The sequence below is a fragment of the Agelaius tricolor genome, unplaced genomic scaffold (assembly GCF_023055355.1).
Source record: "Agelaius tricolor isolate 1412-34295 unplaced genomic scaffold, bAgeTri1.0.p SCAF_2, whole genome shotgun sequence".
In the NCBI taxonomy this organism is placed as follows: Eukaryota; Metazoa; Chordata; class Aves; order Passeriformes; family Icteridae; genus Agelaius; species Agelaius tricolor.
This window is the reverse complement of record NW_027269262.1, coordinates 87,428,114-87,445,590: the sequence shown is the minus strand read 5'-3', so window position 1 is coordinate 87,445,590 and position 17,477 is coordinate 87,428,114. Positions and strand designations below refer to the sequence as shown.

Sequence of the window (17,477 nt, the reverse complement as noted above, 5' to 3'; positions counted from 1 at the left end):
AAAGAATTTATTCCTACCATGTAATCTAAACCTACCTTCCTTCACATTTAAGCCATTCTCTCTTACCCTATCACTGCATGCCCTTGTGAAAAGCTCCTCTTCATCATTCTTGTAGCTCCCTTTATGTACGGGCCCTCTGGAGTAAGGTATCCCTGAAGTCTTCTCCAGGCTGAGCAGCTGGGCTGTGGTTTCTTAAGCTCTTGATGTGTGTAAGAACACCAGGAGTGTTACCTCCTTCCACACCCACAGGGAGCAGCTGAGCTCAGAGGTGACCCTCAGCTTTCAGTCCCTGCTGATGGCACCTGCAAGGCCAGAGACTGGGGCTGCTTCTCCCTTTTTCCATGCCAGCTCCCTGCCTCTTTGGGCCCTAGGGGTTTGCAGTGCCCCCCTGCTGGGCAGGCACACAGCAGCAGCTCACAGTACTGGGTGCCATCTGCCCTGTTGGATAGCAGCACGATGGGGATGCTCTCCATTCAACCCACCCCTACCCAAACCAAGCATTTCCAAAATCATGTGGCTATTTTCAGCACTTAACTGGAATTCCACTTAAGCAAAACTTTAACAGGACTCACTCTCAAGGGCCTAATTTTCTTGAAAAATGAAGGGGAACTTAACTCTGTCCTTAATTTTTTTTTTTTTTTTTTTTTTTGTACACATAGCACTCAGTAAACAAGGCATCCAAAATAATTTACAATAATTGTTGGAAATATATACTGTGAGCTTGTGAATTCTTAAGCATGTTTTACTTTCCCAGTGGTGGAGGTGCTGTCTTGTTCTTCTCTCTGTTATCATGTTAGTGTTGTTTAGCTGAATTATATTCAGTACAAACATGAATGACAGCCTTTAGCTATGTGAAAACAGACTGTCATCCAGAAAGACGAAGTTCTCTTTGCTCTGAGCCAGATTTTAAAACTACTTACAGAGTGTATTTTCTGATTCACTTGAGTGGCTGCACAGTTATACCCTTGGTGAGACTTAATTTTCACAAACATCTCCAAGAATAGTAAATTATTCATTATCAAGACCTTTTCATTAGACAGCTGACATATCAGCTTTTCTCTCTGCTCTGATGAGAGATAAATAGAAGTTTATTACACCAGGAATGAGAAAAGAATAGTTTTTTTGGCACCTAAATTCCATTTAATTCTATAAATACTAAGCATCATTTATAACCTATTATTAGAGACCTGAGTTCGAGATTCAGGGCTATACATTCAGCTCAAGTGATTTACAGTTTCTTTCCCAGCTTTAGTCATGATAGTAACTGTTAATTCTACCTAAATGAACAGTATTACAACAAAGCAAAACACATTTTATCAGAACAAAGCATGACTGTTCTTCCTCTATGAACTATTATAAATCAGGAAAAATTTGCTAAAAGCCCCAGAATTGTCATCATTTGAATTAGTCCACATGTGTTCCAGGTGTTATCTTCCTGGAAATGGGTAATGAAGGTGGAAGTGTGCAACATTCAGCAGCACAGAATATGGCCTTCATTAGTAAGAGGTTGATTTATTAAGTGAATGTAAGAAGCTGAGAGAAATAATCTATAAACAAAACTAATTCCTTTAAAATTAAGTAATCTTTGTTTTCGTCTTTTTAATAATAATAACCCCCAAGAAATCTGTTTTGAACAAATTTAAAAGATGTCTTAATATTTCAGTTTTTAATATACTTCTAAAATAAAACCAAGCTGCATTTTAAAAATACATGCTATTTCAAAAAAAAAAAAAAGAAAAAAGAGGTCAAACTGTTTCCACCACAATATGGAGGAATAAATCTAAAAAAAAAGAAATTAATTTTTAAGTTAAAAAAATCTGCCCAATCTGAATAGAATTCCTATTTATTCTGTTACTCTAAAACTGCCTTTTTCAGCATGTATGCTATTCCTGACAAAAAATTCCAACACCCTCTATTTCTGTTCCCCTGCTTCATATTTCTGTCAAAATTAATGATCATATCCTACATTTTGGTGCTCTCCCTCGATTATGGGCCTTTCCTAATGATCTGATTTTTACTGGGTTGATGATCAACAGCTCGGGGCAGAACATACCAGAAATCCCTTGGGAGTCTGCAAATTGTCAAACAGATGAAGAAGACTGCTTGTATGTTTTGTTTATGACTCCTACATTATTTTTAGGAACTGTTACTGACAAATCCTCAAAGTCATTATGTCTTTTCCATGCTTATCTTTACACAGGAATGTAAAAAAATTACTGATTTAAAAATGTGAATCTGCTATAGCATCTTATATTAAAAAATTGTTTGTGCACTTTCAATACTCATCTCTTCGCACCCTCTTTATTCTTTTTTTCAGGAAGAGCTGGTTTCCCCGAAGGAAATACCCACTGTGTGAGGGGGAAAAAAAAAAAAAAAAAAAAAAAAAAAAAAAAAAAAAAAAAGCAAGCTGTTTTCTGTAGATTGTGGGCCCATTTCATTAAATGAATGATTGCATAAACTAGCCAAGTGTTCCAAAAGACTGAAAAACTTTGGGGGCTCTAAGAAAGATCCAAATACTGCTTTACATATTATATTTCTTCAAATAATCTTTCCATATCATTAGCAATAAAAAACCCCCAAATTCATCAAAAAAACAAAGGAGGAATTTTAGATCCAAGTTAACCCAGAAGCTTTAGCTTCATTCATTTCATTTGAAGATTTGAATGTGAATGAGCCCTCTGAATAGCTTTGCTGAGCAAGGCTTCCTCATTGAAGTTCCAAAGATTTTGAGCTTTAAGGGATGGACATTCCATCAGCAAAGGGTGGAAAATGGACATCTGCCACTGCCTGCCAGAGCCCTGGCTAGCTCGATGAAGCAGCAACAAGTGTGGGGAGCTGACTTGGCTGGGGTGTTGCTAAAGTCAGAACCTCAGAGCCCAGTATTCTGCAAAGGTGCTCTACAGCAATACAGCAAGGAGTGGATAAAGAAAGCAGGTGAGACTCTTCTGTGGTGAGAGTCCAACCCGTTTATCACTGAGGAAAGGTGAAGGATAACTAGGAGAACAGTCCACAAGTAAAACGTTCACAAACAGCAAAAGACCCGAGCACCTCTGTGCACGGCTTTTTAAACCATCACAAAATGAGGTGGATATAATAGAATAACCAATAGGGTAACTCTTAGGGTGTGGTTTCAGGATAGTAACTAATCAGGGTCAGAGGAGGAGAGAGGGTCCAATAGGGGATTGGTTCAAGGGATAATTGGCACAGAACATTTTAGAACAAAGGGCAGGGTTTACTCTGATGGACAAGGCAGAAGGGGCAGGGCTGCCTTGACAGGCAGGAAAGGGTCTGGAACAAAGGGAGGGGGCAACTTGAGAGACAGTTAAAGGGGAGGGCACTCTCAGGGAAGAGCCATCTGGGTCCACATGGGGGACGACTGAATCATACTACTAAACAACTGAACAATTAACATGCACCGCAACAGACATCCAACTTGATTTCCAGAAGTGGGAACTGGTGAGGTATTTCTGATCTCATAGGATGGATTAAGGTAAAGACCTCAGAGAATCTGATCCTCACGGGAAACTTCTCTTTCAAAAATTAGACCTATGCCATATTTTCATGCCAAACTTTCAACATTAAAAAATAATAGCAAAATTAAAAAAGATTCTCCTAAAGAAAAGTAATTCAAAAGAAATTTCACACATGCACTTCCCATCTCATGGTTAGCAGAGCTGCTAACAGCAATTTGAGTGGATTCTGGAAAACACACAAAGAATGTTTTGATGCCCACAGCCCAATTAATGCTCTCACCAGGCTATCCAAGCAAGAACATCTACTGATTGTATCTTGTCTTTGAATCAGATCTCAAATACCTGCTTATTATCAGCCAAAAGAAGAAAATAATTTTAGAGTAAGAAATGGAAGTATAATGTTCTCCTTTCAGTGACAAGAAAATACTACAGTAATCACACACAGCTGTTCTCTAGGTGCAGAGAAAAAGAGAAGATCTGAAGCATCCAGTCTGCACTAAAAAAGAAATGACATTCAGATACTGATAAGTCTTAATATGTCATCGTGGTACCATTTATTGACTTGCCATTACAAATATGCAGATGTAGGTCAGTGAATATGCACTGGGGATGGACATCACCATGGCTGGATTTTGTCCAAACTCTATTGCTGACCCTCTGGATTTTCTGAGGGGTTTTTGTGTGTGGGGGTGTATGTGCATGTCTATTTGTTTGATTCATTTTGGGGTAGTTTCTGGTTTTGTTATGTTGTTGTCTTGGAGGATTAGAGATTTTTTTCTAGTGCTAAATATAGCTCTTTAAATACAGTTGGCTACAGTAAGGACTGATATCCTCCTAGATGGTATATAATTCAAAGTGTTTGGCAAATCTCAAAATAGACTGGAAGTAATTCAGTTCCAAAAATTTATAAAACCTTGAAATTCAGTTTAGTCAAGGAGACTTTCAAACACTTGTTCAATAGAACTGCACAAGAGTGCAGCTTACTAAATAAACACAAGAGTTAATGAACGCTCTTGAATATTGGTGAAATGTTTAAGTCTTTGAAGGAACATCAAATTTTTAGTACTCCTGGCAGACCAGCTATGTATTTCTGAAGTTTAAACAAGGAATAAAATAAAATTTTCATTATTTTGTACACTGACAAAACTCTGCAAATAGTTTCTGCTGATTAAGTCTATTTTGTCTGACACTTGTCCCAGAAATCTTTTATGTACTCAAGAGGTTCTCAAAATGTTATTTCTAGTTGGAAACTGAGATTAAAAATGTCACTCAACAGCAGCAACAACAGAAGTTATTGCATCGTCTCGATGGTACAGATTATTACTAATGGAATAGAGCAGGCAAACTTTCACAGTATGATCAGTGCATTTTATGCAGTAGAAATGAAAAACAGCACTACTCTTGTTCAATAGCTGTTCTTTTGGAAAGACTTGTCTCTTCATGAAGTGGAAAATTGCCAAGTAGAAATACCAGTAAGAGTGAGTAGGTGACTTTTAAACTTTTATTCCACACATTTTTACAGACTCATCAGATGCAAAAGTATCCTTTTACATAGAAGAGAAACATAATTCTCTTCACTGCTGAAATTACTGCTCCATGCTGAACAGCAAGGGAGCAGGTATGATCATCAGTCACTCAGCTGGCAACTTGACAACTGGACAACACAAATGCCACTTCCTATAATTTTCATAAAGAAGATCAAGATGGTCCATGACTTTTTGTCTGCATATCTTTTTCCCAGTGATAGCAATGATTAGAGAGTATGGTTTCTAAGGTTGATTGGACCTGATCTTATTGCCACTACAATATAATAGACCCACCATATGTCCAGCAAGCCTGAAACTAATGCTGTGCAGGACTGTCTACTCTCAACAAACTCAGTGTATAGAAAAAGGGAAGAAATAAAGAAGATAGATTAAAAGCCACATTGCTCAAAAAATTGATATTAATAATCACCCTAGAGCTTACTCAAAAAATCTTTCAAGCTCACTGTAAGACAATGTCCCCTCACAATGGCGCAACAGGAAGAAAGAGGCTGCCAGGCACAGGCCCCTTCCCCACCATCAGGACATTCACTGCCACGCGTCCAGGGGTGGCACAAAGGCCCCAAGAGCACAGACTCAAGCAAAGACATCAGTGCTGAGGGAACTGATGCCATCCCATGGGATGAGATCTCAGCAAGCAATGCATCCAAGTGTCGTGTCAGCCCATTTTACATTTGACAAGAGTTCAAGGGGCTTCTGCAGCTATGTGGAGGGAGCCCTGGGGCCCGTTTACACTTGGTGGGCCTGCACTGTACTGCTGTGGGGGCTTTGTCTGTTTCCAGCCATTCTGAGTGGCTGAGCCAGGGTGGGGATGAAGGGAAGGACTTGCTGTCATGTGCTGTGGCACCTGCGACACTATGGGGGCACCGTGTCACTATGGGGGCATATACAGAAATGCTCAGCAGGTAACTGCATTGCTGGGCAAGCAATTGCCCTGCATTGCTTGGGCAAGCAGTGAGTGCACACGTGGTGAGGAGGCTGGGCTGGGGACATGGGCTGGGGCAGAAACGCTACCAGGGCTGGCTTCTCCCCCTGCATGCAGGGACAGCCCCTCATTGGAGATCCTTGGGCAGGGCACGCTGCTGCTGCTTCTGCTGCTGCTGCTGGGGTAGCAGGACAGGCCTTGTTGCATGCCAGCTCTCCAGGGACCCATCATCCCTGCCCCCAGATTCCTGGGATTTGTATCCCTGCTTGGAGCAGTGGCCGGATGATAAAGAATGCCCAGGCTAGGGAAGCAGTGTCCAGCCAACCTCCAGCCAGTCAAGCACTGCCCAGGCGCGAAACCCAGGCCCTGTGCTCAAGCGGTGTTGTGCTTTAGGGCAAGTGGCCGCAGGTAGAAACTCCAAAGCCGCAGGGCGCTGAAGGAAAGGGCGACTCAGAGCTTCTTGGGGTAGGAGGTTTTATTGGAAGGGGTGGTGATGGGTTGGGGAGCTGAAGTCTGAGCCCCGAGGCAGGAAAACGCCTCAGGTTTTCTAGGGAATAGGCGGGGTTGGGAACAACAAATCAGGAGAGGGGTACAAAAGATACATTGGAGACTGACAACAGTAAAGAACCAACGGGAGTCAGTTGCGGGTGGGGCCCTGGCCCCTGAACCAATCACCCAACACCCCAGCCAGAAGCTTCTGGAAAAAGAGGCAGGGGTGCTGGGTGACAGGCAGGCGGCCAGGGGAGGGGAACAAACGAGATACATTGGGGTAACCAGGACAACGTGGGAGGGGTACAGAGATTGACACTTACTGGAACCTTCGGGCAGAACCATTAACACAACAACGGGGGGAAAACTGAACAAACACAAATATAGAACAAACCACAACATCTCCCCCTTTTTTGTTTAAAAAGAACGGCAATTAAACTGAGGTCTGGGCCTGCTCTACGTCACAGGGGTCTGGGCAGAAGTCCTCAGAGTTCGAATGCTCCGAAGAGGCAGAGTCCCAGTCTTTGCTCATTTGTCCTTGGACTTCTACACGGTTGATTTCGGGAGCGCCGATAGCTTGTGCAATAAGTCTCTTTACCAGCCCCCAGACAATAGAGCAGGCAATTAAAACTACAAACAAAACTAAAAGGATAGTGAAAACAGTTTTCAAAATGGAGCCTGCCCAGCCCGACAGTCCCCATCTTTGGAAAAGGTCCCCCAGCCAGTCCGATGTTTGGTGCTTGATATCGTGCACGAGGCCTCTCATCTTATCAATGGCCACCCTCGCGTCCTCGGCCCGTGATGTTAAATTCATGCAGCAGAGGCCCTCAAATTCCTCACAATGGTGGTTATGCAAGAGCAGCAAGAAATCAATTGCTGCCCTATTTTGGAGGGTCGCCTTCCTCGTAGTTTCCTCGTCTGCTAGGAGGTCCGATAGCGTAGCTGATGTCAAGTTTGCTTGCTTCGCAACCCAACACTCCAGGTGGGCCAATTCACCTAGAGACTTGGCGATCGACACCCATGGCAAAAACAGGGTGACAGCCACACTTTTAGGTTTGGACCAATGAATAATTTCAGAGTCACAATCTGGGTCGAGATCTTTGAGATCTCTTTTAGTACGGGTCGAATTAGATTGTGCTCTCTTTATCTTCCAATCCTGAATTTGCATGTTGTTGGGTGTAAGCAGCGTCAGCCGCCCTATGGTACAAGGACCTTCGACCAGGCGAGAGGGGATGCCTGCCCACGCTCGGTCTCCACAAATGAAAAAGATTCCCCGGGGCAGAGACAGCGGCTGTCCGGCGTAGGTGGACGGGCTGTAGATATGGAAAACGGAGTCACACCACAAGCCGGCGGTGTATTCATCTTTGAACTGCCTCATGTGTTCGAATCACTTGTCGCCGGGGACAGGGGAGTAAACGAACTGAAAGCAAAAAGAGGCGTTGGCGGAGCCGAGCAACTCAAGCTGGGAAGGTTCACTGTCCAGGGGAGCCAAGTTCTTAATTGCATCCCTCCAAACGAACCTAGGGTCAACTGAAGAAGGGATGGGTTTGGTGGTTAAGGCAATAAGGGGAGGGCCAATAGGGTAGGGAATCTGAATGGGAGGGAGAGGGATCCCCACAAGGCAGGTCGACATTGGGTCCTCTGCTGACGCCAAGTTAAGGCATATATGTTCTTGGCCGAGGGCGCTCGCGAGGGTTCGCCATACGTTGGCCTTCGGCTGGGGGATAATCCAAGGGTCTGCTGGAGGAAGGTGCGACCCAATGAGGATGGCTGTCAGGGCGATGAAATGGCGGGCCAGGTCCATGTCGGTGTGGAAGTAACTAAAACGAACAAGAGGGAGAAACGTAAGAAAAGAGCTCAAACTTGGTTCTGCCCAAGGCAGGGAGGGATTCAGGTTGAGGGTGGCTCCGTCCCCTAGGGTTTCCGCTGCCGCCGCCAACACACCTCGGTGACCTGCCCCACGTTTTCTGCCCCTGGAGTCTTCCCAGGGCGGAAGGGCTTGACCCATTTAGCTGGGATCCACCTCGGACCTGAGGGGGTGGACACGCAAGCGTATCCCCTTCCCCAAGTCACGAGGTCGAAAGGCCCTTCCGTTTTCCAGGTCTCCGGATCCTTAATGAGGACAGGAGGCCTGGCCCTGAGCTGCAGCTGCTCGTGTCGCCCGAAGTGTCGCACTATAGGCGGGTTCAGATTCTCAAAAGAGCAGTTTAAAAAGTTGATGGTATAAAGCACCCTCGCGAGACGGATATGGGGGGACTCCACCTTCACGGCCACACATTGTTGTTCTAAAACTCTTTTGAGGCTCTGGTGGGTCCTTTCCACCACGGCTTGGCCTGGCGGGGAAATAGGGGATGCCGGTCTTATGTTCTATTCCCCATTGCTGCAGGAAGCTTCGCAGCTCCCTGGACTTGTACGCTGGGCCATTGTCTGTTTTGAGAACCTTGGGGATGCCCAGGACAGCGAACGCTTGAAGCAGATGCTTCTCGCAATCCGCCGCCCTTTCCCCTGTGTGGGCAGAGGCATAGACTGCGCCAGAGAAAGTGTCCACAGAAACATGAACATACTGAAGGCGGCCAAAAGGTGGAAAATGGGTGACATCCATCTGCCACACCTCACAACTAGATAATCCTCGGGGGTTAGCTCCCAAAGGTATAGACGGGAGCTGATGGGACTGGCAATGGGGACATGTAGCCACGATCGCCTTGGCCTGTTCGCGTGTTAGATGGAACTGACGAACCAGGCGAGGGGCGTTTTGATGGAATCACTGGTGGCTGATCTTTGCCTGACTGAACAGATCAGGGAGTGGGGCAGCTTGAACTGGAGCGGCAAGGGCGTCAGCGTGCCTGTTGCCCTCCGCAATAAACCCCGGCAAATCGGTGTGAGACCTGACGTGCATCACATAGTACGGTTGCTCTCGGTGGGAGACTAAATGCACGAGCTTTGAGAGCAGATTAAATAAAGGAGTGTTTGATACCTCCTGTAAGATGGCATTCTCAGCTCTGGACACCACACCTGCTACATAAGCCGAATCTGTGACAAGATTGATCGGCTCAGAGAACCTCTCAAAGGCTCTGACGACTGCGTCTAACTCAGCAATCTGAGGCGATCCTTCCACCTCAGTGATATCGGCCTCCCACCGCTGAGTCTGAGGATCCTTCCAAGTCATGACTGACTTGTGGGATGCTCCAGACGCGTCCGTGGAAACTGTCAAAGCCTTCAAAGGGGTCCTACTTTGAACCGTCTTAATAGATAGTGTGAATTCTTGGTTGAACAATTTGTGGGCCGGCCGATCAACTGCAATTTGGCCGGTGTAGCTGTCCAAAGCAAATTGGAGCATTTCGTTGGTCTCAAGGAGGTGATCAAGCATTTTTCTTTTTAGATGGCCCGAATCGAATTTTAACAGAATGTGAATGCATTCAAAGTCCACACCTGCCAGCTCTCTGATCCGCGATCTGGCCTTTCGGATCAGTTCTGCCACCAGCTTGGCGGGCTGTGTCATCCTCTTGGACCTGTGATGGCTGAGGAATACCCACTCTATGATTAAGAGGGGATCCCCCGAGCCCCGGTCCTTGCCTTTGATGGTCATGTCCCATTGGAAAATCACCCCATGGAGGTGTGGCAGTTTACCCAAGATAACGAATTTAAATGGCAGACCCGGATGACATCTGTGGGCCTGCCTGGCCGAGATGGAATTTTGGATTTTCTCCAGCGCTGCCTGGGCCTCTGGAGTAAGGGACCTTGGAGAACTAAGCTCCTCTCCCCCTTTCAATAAATTGAAAAGGGGGGCTAGGTCTTCAGTTGGAATGCCTAGCCAAGGCCTTACCCAGTTCAAAGACCCACACAGCTGGTGGACATCCGCCAGGTTTTTTATGTTGGTTTTAATAGCCAATTTTTGCGGAACAACGGTCCGCTTTGTTATTTCAAGACCCAGGTACTTCCAGGGTGGCATCCGTTGAATCTTTTCCTGCTGAAGCTCGAACCCTGCACCAATCAACGCATCGGTTGTCAAGTCAAGCGCATGGGTAAGTAGGTCGCTAGTCGGAGCACACACCAATATATCATCCATGTAGCAATAGATTATCATGTCTTTGATGGCTGCACGTATCGGGAACAGCAAGGAAGCGACATACCATTGACAGATCACTGGGCTGTTCTTCATGCCCTGTGGAAGGACCCGCCAATGGTAGCGCTTACTTGGGGCTTCATGGTTGATGGAGGGAACTGTGAAGGCGAAACGCGGAGCATCGTCCGGGTGCAGAGGAATTTGGAAAAAACAATCCTTTATATCGATGACAGCCAAATTCCAATTTTGGGGGAGCATTGTAGGGGACGGCATCCCTGGTTGGAGAGGCCCCATATCTTCGATGATATTATTAATTTGGCGGAGGTCGTGAAGGAGCCGCCACTTGTCTTTGTTGGGCTTTTTGATTACAAACACTGGGGAGTTCCACGGAGACGTGGTCTCCACCAGGTTGCCCTTAAGTAGCTGCTCCTTAACGAGCTCGTTGAGCGCCGCCAATTTTTGTTTGTTGAGCGGCCGCTGCACTACCTGTACTGGTTTATCTGATTTCCAATTCCGTTTCCAGGTAGGGCGCTCATCAGTGGCCGCTGCCCGAAAAACCTGGGGAGCCACTGGAAGGTCAATTCGGGCTCCCCATTGGGCCAGGAGGTCTCTCCCCCACAGGGGTTCCGCATAGTCTAGAATGAATGAGTGCACTGAAGCCAATTGCCCATCCGGCCCCGTAATTTTTACAACGCTCTTTGATTGTCTTGCCAATTGTAGGCCCCCTACACCACGAACGTGCCCTGGCGCGTTTTGCAATTCCCAATGTGACGGCCATTCCCGGGAGGGAATGATCGTCACATCTGCCCCGGTGTCCAACAAACCCTGAAGGGGCTTGCCCTCTCCCCCTTTAGAGATGTAACAATTGAGATGGGGTCTTTCCCGCCCCAGGACTTGGGCCCATGTGACAGTTGGAGTTGTGACTTCTGCTGGTGTATGTCCAATGGCCCACGTCATCTCGGGGACAGGGATCGCTTGCGCGATCACCTGTCCTTTGGGCAGGAAAATGGGGGGTTGGACACAGTGCAGCCCCATGGCGAACTGTCCCGGGTCCGATGGTAGGAGACCCGGGATTATGTTCACCTCATGTGGTGTGTGTTTTGTGTCCCCGACAACGACGTACTTACACCTTATCTGCCCCCAGTTACCTGGGCACTCCGGGTCTACTGACACAAGTCAAAAATCGGAGTCTTTAAGATGGAGAGGCTCCGTCAGCTGCAACCTGAAGGGTCCAAAGGCAGAAAAGGTGGTCAGTGTCGGTGTTGGCCTAGGAACATACGTAGAGATCAAATCCGGTTTAAATTTGTCACAATCGGCAGACGGCGGTCCCTGATTCCTCCCCTCCCTGCGTGATGTTATTTGTCCCGCCTTATTTTTGTCCTTGTGCAGGGGGGAACTGCGCTGCGATGTTAGTTTTTTGGCGGGACTGCCCCCTTTTGTCCCTGCCCCCTCTTAAACCCGTAAAACTCCCGCCTCAGCGGGCAGTCGGGCATCCAGTGCCCGAGTTTGCCACATAGATGGCATGGAGCGTTCGCGGTAGAAAGTCCAGGAGCAGATGAACATCCGGCGGCTCTGACGAAGGCATCTTCCGTTGGCTCTGTGGCGGCGCTGACTCGGGGTGGTGGTGTTCTCCTCCTCTCTCCCTCTCTAGATGGTATGGTTCAGACCTTCCGGACGCAGACCTCGATCAGGTCGTGCAGCGAGGGGGACGGGTGCACCAGGAGGCTGAGGATGGCGTCTCTGCATGCGGTGTTACAATTGGATGCCGCCACCTCCTTGATGACGTGCTCCCGGGCCACTTCGTCCTCCACCTGCTGCTCAACCGCTTTCCTCAATTTTTCCACAAAATCGAGGAATGGTTCCTCTGCGCCCTGGAAGATCCTGGCAAAAGGGAGAAGAGGGGCCGCCCCCGGCAGCGCCAGGAAGGCCTTCTCTGCCGCTCGGGCTGACTCCTGGAGTGCCTCCCGGGGTATGGTACTCGCCTGCGAGTACCCATCTGCCCAGTTCCCGGTCCCCAAGAGCTGGTCAATGGCCAGGACATTTCCCATGAGGTCTACCCCAGTATGGGGCTTACCCCACAGACCAGGGAGAGCCCTCTTCCAGGCCGCCTCCCACAAGGCCCGCTCGCTGGGATTGAGCAGGCACTTGAAGAGGCGCCGGATGTCATAGGGAGTGACATCGGTCTCAGAGAGTGTCGCCTGCAACACTCCCTGAAAATACTCGCTGTCCCGACCGTATTCCTTTTGTGCCTTGACCAGCTCTTTAATCTGGGAGTGGTTGAGGGGGACCCACTGTCGATGCACCCCACCATCCCCCTCAGGGTGGTAAATGACCGGGGCTGCGGATGGTATGGCAGCAGGCCCCGGTCCCCGGCTCTCGACCCCCCCCCCCCCCCCCCCCCGGACCCCGAAGCATGGGAACTGGAAGGAGGAGCGTGGGAACCGGAAGAGAGGGAGGCAGGGGCGTGACTGGGAACCTGGGCAGGGAGGTCCGATGTTGAGGGACCCTCCCAGGAGGCGGAGTCAAGGGGTAGGGCACGATGATCGACAGGGGGTGGAGCAACAGGGGGTGGAGCAAAGGGAGGTGGTCTGGGAGGGACCAAGGGAGGAGCTACGGTGGGAAAGGGGGGAGGAGAGATGGGTGGGTAGGTGGGAGGAGGAGTGGGAGGTACTAAGGAGGGGTCTGGGAAGGAGGAGGGACTGGAAAAGGGGCAGGATGAAAGAGCGGGACAAGGGGAGTGGCTGAGTGGCAGGAAAGGGTTGGGATTTGGTAGGAAAGGATTCTGGGAAGAAGGAGGGGGTTTTCCCGCCAACTCAGCCATGCGGTCGCCTCCATCTTGGGCTCCCTGGGAGCCATTTTGGTGGCTGGAGGCAACCGGGGATAAACCGGGGACTTTGCAACTGGGGGGCAAGAACATGGGGAGTTAGAAACTGGGGATTGCGAACAAGGGGGTTTAGAAACTGGGGATTTCGGGACGGGAACAGGGGAAGCAGGAGAGGGTGAGGAGCCCCTAGGAGTCTGGCCAGGACTCCCAGGGCGGGGGGACGGGGGATTCCGAAGGGGGCCAGGGGACGACTGGATTCCCTGCGCTTGGCTGGAGGGGCGAGCTACACCCTTCAGAATCCCCGATTTGCTTCTGTGGGGATGGGAAGGAGGGTTAGGGGTAGAGGGAGCAGAACTTGAACCGGGGTGACAACTAAACGTAACTGTCGGTCTCTCTGAGTTCCCTTTCGCTCTCAAAATGCTTTTCACTTGGGATGCTAAAAACGCCAATTGGGAGAGCGAGGCATCCCCTGACCTAACCAACTCCGAGAGTCTTTTAGTGACTCTCCGCCAAAAGGCAGGATCTTTGATTAAGGCAGGGGAGACCTCGGGGAACTCAGAGGAGATCCATCTAATTAACTTCTTAACTTCTTTCTTGTCAAACGAACAGCCCCCCCAACAAGGACACCCGCAACTTGGAAATAGAGCCCTTTCTGGGCTGCTGAGAGCCTAGCACCCATAGCTCTGTAAGATGTTATAGATCAGCAGCCGCAGCTAAGCCCTCTCCGCACCAGCTAAGGAAAACGAAAAAAGGAGAAGGGTGCCACCCACCGGCCCCCGTCTGGATACTAAAGGGATGGTGGCGAAACACCGGGGAAAAAGAAAGGCGACAGGGAGAGCGACAAAACACTCACCAGTCCGGGGGGTGACGAACGGAAAACCGGGGCGGAGAAGGTCCTGCAGCAGGGACGACTCCGGGTGCTGGAGCTGCCGTCCGGGGTCCCCGGGGAGCGCTGCCTCAGGGGTGAGGTATGCTCAACCTCGGGGTAGTCCTGCGTCCAGAGGATTTTAAAAATCCTGCCCGTGGGGTCCGCGCGCCGATGGTCTTCCGAGCTCTACTGACCCTCAACGCCGGTCAGGAGCTGTCCGGAGAGGGGCCCCATGTTGGGCGCCAGAACTGGAGCAATGGCCAGATGATAAAGAATGCCCAGGCTAGGGAAGCAGTGTCCAGCCAACCTCCAGCCAGTCAAGCACTGCCCAGGCGCGAAACCCAGGCCCTGTGCTCAAGCGGTGTTGTGCTTTAGGGCAAGTGGCCGCAGGTAGAAACTCCAAAGCCGCAGGGTGCTGAAGGAAAGGGCGACTCAGAGCTTCTTGGGGTAGGAGGTTTTATTGGAAGGGGTGGTGATGGGTCGGGGAGCTGAAGTCTGAGCCCCGAGGCAGGAAAACGCCTCAGGTTTTCTAGGGAATAGGCGGGGTTGGGAACAACAAATCAGGAGAGGGGTACAAAAGATACATTGGAGACTGACAACAGTAAAGAACCAACGGGAGTCAGTTGCGGGTGGGGCCCTGGCCCCTGAACCAATCACCCAACACCCCAGCCAGAAGCTTCTGGAAAAAGAGGCAGGGGTGCTGGGTGACAGGCAGGCGGCCAGGGGAGGGGAACAAACGAGATACATTGGGGTAACCAGGACAACGTGGGAGGGGTACAGAGATTGACACTTACTGGAACCTTCGGGCAGAACCATTAACACAACAACGGGGGGAAAACTGAACAAACACAAATATAGAACAAACCGCAACACCTGCTGTCCCCAGTGACAGTTGCCTCCCTGCCAGTGCCACTCAAGGCCTTCTCTCCATCCTCCTGCAGACCATGGATTCACAGGTATTCTGGTTCTTGCACTTGCAAAGCCTTGCCCAGTACCCCTAGCCTGCGGGCAATGGTTTGGATGAGGTGATGTGCCTGCAAATGGAGGCACATGTGAAGCTCCAGGAACAGGAGAGGATTCGGCTGGAGCAGGAGCTGGGCAGCTCATGCTGAAGTGGAGCAGCAAATCCTGGGGAGACCTGCTCTGGTCTGCCTTGTACCCAGACTGACAGGTCTGGGTATTTGCTGGGCTCCTGCTCCTTCTCTTGGCATTGTGCTTTATGCAGAGGAAAAGAAGCCATGTAAGGCACAGAGCAGTGGCCAGGAGGAGAATGAGGAAGAGGACGAGACATGAGAATTGCAATCTGGGATGGCTTCTAGAGGAGAGCAGTAAGTGGCCTGTACAAGACCAGCAGACAGGCTGTGAGAGGACAACTTCACAAGTGTCCTCAGGTATGTCTTGAAAAGGACATGTCTTCCTGGTGCTGCAAAGAGCCATTTCTTTTGGCAATGCCTTTTACAATTGGACTGCCCGTGAGGAGAAGTCATGTACTGTGTGCTGGTACTCTTACTCCTCCTGGAGGCCACACCTTCCACCTTATGCTGAGAGGCAGAGGACCAGCAAGAAACTTCCGTGTCTGTGTGGAGCTAGAATACAACTACCCGAGGGAGCAACTGGGGGCAAACCTGCTGTGCCTCCTGCACCACTGTGAGGTGGTTAGGAGGAACATGCAGCACCTCAACCTCCTAGACACCCTGTGCACCACTCCTGCCTCAATGTGAGGCAAACTGCCCACTGGTTCTGCACGCTGGTGAGATCAACCTAGCAGCGTTTGCCCCGGTCATGCAGTTGGCATGTAGTGCTGCTGCCCTCCAAACGCTCCTGCAAACTCAGGCTGACCAACAAGAAAGGAAACTTCTGGGTTAAGGTGCTCTTCAGGGTGCAGCCAGGCTCCTCAGACATCTTTGTGAGCAGCTGGCCTCGAGGGCCCCACACCCCAAGCCCAATGTGGCCTGAGACCTATGCTGTGGCAGAGATCAAGTTCTTCAGGCACATGGCCAGGCAGGGCCCCCAGGACAGCTCGCTCCTCAGATGCCTGAAGCTCTTGGCAGGTGTTCTTGCGTGCAAGACTTCTCCATCTGTTCCATCAAGACCATCGTCATGTGCCTGCTGAACACTGTGCCAGTGTCATGGTGGCACAAGAGATACTTTGTGCCTCGGCTTGCGGATATCCTGGAGCAGCAAGATCATCCCTGGAAGAGAAACCCCTGGAGAGTTTTATTGTGAGCAGCCAGAGGCTTCTGGAGGAGATCAGTCTGCCCCCAGATGTACGAACAGCTGAGCCACCCAACCTCTTCCACCTCCTGACACAGGACTGGATCGCCCACTCCCAGGCGATGGAAGCCTCCCTCGATCTGCTCCATCCCCTGGCAGGAGTGCCGGCCTATGGCCGTTGTTAGCGGGGCTTGTGCTCAGAGCTCCGCTCATGGGGCTAGCAGCTGGTGGCAGAGGAGCAGTTCATGGTGCTCAAAGACAGGAATTCATGGCCTACAGAGACAGGTAGACAGATGAATATATAGCTACAGTGTGTACATAACTAGAGAGATTTTATTAACAAATGTGTTTTCAATGGATACACATTATATTGATAGTTTATTAGTTATCATAGTATTTACCATGCATCACAACACTATAGTATCACTGTCTTTTGTGATACATATTAATACTCTCTAGTGGCTGCATTTATGAGAGGCAAGATTTTCATTACACAAACAGCTTTATAAAATATATATTATACTCATGTTGTATTTCATTCAAAAAAATAATTTAATAAATCATATAGAAATAAAATAAAAATACAACTCTATAGAATTCCTCTATAATTACACTGAAAATTTTATTTATACCTAAAATTTTATTAAATTTGAAAATATTTATATAGCAGAAAAAGGTCATCAAAGTATTAACCAAACAATATAAATTTAGCTGTATATGCTGACACTATTTGTAGTGACACATATTAACACTCTGCAGCTACTGCATTTATGACAGGCAAGCTTTCTATTATACAAATATATTTTTTAAATAGATATAATACATACCCCATTTCTCATATTTTTTATGGAAATACAGCCATAGACAGTGTCGCTCTCTGTTGGGACACCTATTAATGCTCCATAGATAGTGTACGTATGACTGGCAAGCCTGAAACTGCTTTGCTGTTGGTTCAATAAAATGCAATATTGCAGTGTCTGGAGCATGCAAGAATTTCTTATCTCAGTGAGACCTATGGCGTTGATAAATCTCACGCATTGCGAATCTGGGCTGGGGAACTTTCTCCTTGAACACAAC

General features: G+C 48.7%; 1 pseudogene; it reads left to right on the top strand.

Annotated features, from left to right (window-relative positions):
* The first annotated feature begins 15,130 nt into the window (after positions 1-15,130).
* On the top strand, positions 15,131-16,585 carry LOC139587546 (inositol 1,4,5-trisphosphate receptor-interacting protein-like 1; annotated as a pseudogene).
* Positions 16,586-17,477: the final 892 nt, after the last annotated feature.